This window comes from Azolla caroliniana, unplaced genomic scaffold (assembly GCF_043228905.1).
Source record: "Azolla caroliniana isolate FFs.n. ecotype wild unplaced genomic scaffold, voAzoCaro1.0.p SCAF_383, whole genome shotgun sequence".
In the NCBI taxonomy this organism is placed as follows: domain Eukaryota; kingdom Viridiplantae; phylum Streptophyta; class Polypodiopsida; order Salviniales; family Salviniaceae; genus Azolla; species Azolla caroliniana.
The window spans coordinates 1-1663 of record NW_028230818.1 but is presented as its reverse complement, the minus strand read 5'-3'; the positions used below and the strand labels follow the sequence as shown (position 1 = coordinate 1663).

Genomic DNA, 1663 nt, shown 5'->3' with positions numbered 1-1663 from the left:
TTAGGGTTTCTATGTAAAAACTGTGTACCTTGTTCATTTTGCTATTTTTTGTTTTCCACGGTACTTACTGTGTGTATTTCCGATTCGATCTTAATCTTCTGGAAAGAGGATCAAAACCTATCACAAACCATACTACACATAGAAGGGTGAATTGTATGAGATCGTCCTTGGTACACAAATTGGTTTAAGTCCCCCAATGGTCCTACTCAACATTCTTGGTTGTGACACCATTTTAGATGCCTACTCGAATTTAGAAAACCATTAAATTGATAATTTTAATGTTTTAAACCATGTCCATGTGACAAGGTTTTTGGGGTAATGGGAGAGGCTGAGAGTCATTCCCGTTGCCTACTCGAACATGTTTTAATTCATGTATCAACAGGTTTTATTGGGTAAAGGAGGCTGCGGTGGACAGTGGCGGCTCTAAGAGGGATGGATGGTCAGTCCCTCCACCGCCGAGAGAGGGGGGTGATCGCCGGCCTGGGACGCAGTGCGGTGGACAGAGTTAAATGAGCAAAAAGGTTTTGTTGATCAGTAGGGGCGCCGTAGTCCCTCCACCGCCGAGAGAGGGGGGCGGGTGATGACCCACCGTCGCCGGCCTGAGACGCAGTGCGGTGGACAGTGCGCTTAGAAATGAACAAAAAGGTTTTGGAGGGAGGCTGCGGTGGACAGTGGCGGCTCTGAGAGGATGGTCAGCAGGGGCGCAAGGGCAGCGTGGTCCCTCCACCGCCGAGAGAGGGGGGTGATCGCTGCTCCGTCGCCGGCCTTACACGCGGTACCCCACCACTTCAAGGCGCCGGACGCCTCACCCTCCGGCGAGACGCCCACCGACACTCTCTGCTTGGAGCGGGCGCGCCCATTCAGATGCGCCGCCTGCCGGTCCTTAGCCCAGCGGAGCCATGCCTCCACACAGCCTCCAAATCCCCCCTTGTGAGGGTTACAGGTACAGAACCACCCGGGATGAAGTCTTCTCTCTTCCACTTACTTATATATATGGCTCAATCTATGTGCCTTCCTTTGTATGTGGGATAAATGTTGCGTCTTCTTTCATTCTCTTTTCTCGTATGGGTCTCACTCATCGCATACATGCATGCATACACATATGTGCATTAACATACTATGGGCTTAGCGTCGTCACGTACGTATATATGATGATTTTGTAAATCAAATTTTTTTTGGGGGGGGGATTCTAATGAGATTTTGTGATATTCTTTTATTGTATTTAGTTTTAGGCCATCACCCATTCTTACTCATCAAACATACTAACCTATAGTTGACATATGTCGAACTACATTTATTTTTCATAATATGTAATACAACCCTCTTTACATTGTGTAGTGGTCAATGCAATGTCCCAAAAGAATGTTGTCTATCTATCATTTGGGGGTATAGTCGTGATTGATGTACATAGGGCACACTAGAAAGGGAAAGGCCCATGGGGTTGACGTAGTGTGAACCCTCCAAGCCCAAGTATATATATGAAGAACTTAAGTTTTCAGTGTGAACTATGAATGGGAATTTCTAGAGACATGTGTGGGAGTTAATTAGTTGAAGGAATCCTTCAAATAGCTCTCCCCTTTAACAACTCCTACACTAGGAACTCCCCCTCCTAATGACAATAGAAGAATCCACACGTGCTCAACAAGATAAGTGTTTCAATGTT

At 46.7% G+C, this 1663-nt stretch overlaps 1 non-coding gene across 1 annotated transcript; it reads right to left on the bottom strand.

Annotated features, from left to right (window-relative positions):
• Nucleotides 1–697: 697 nt before the first annotated feature.
• Nucleotides 698–947, bottom strand: LOC147848345 (signal recognition particle RNA). Its single transcript, XR_015531999.1, has one exon.
• Between the last annotated feature and the right edge of the window lie 716 nt (nt 948–1663).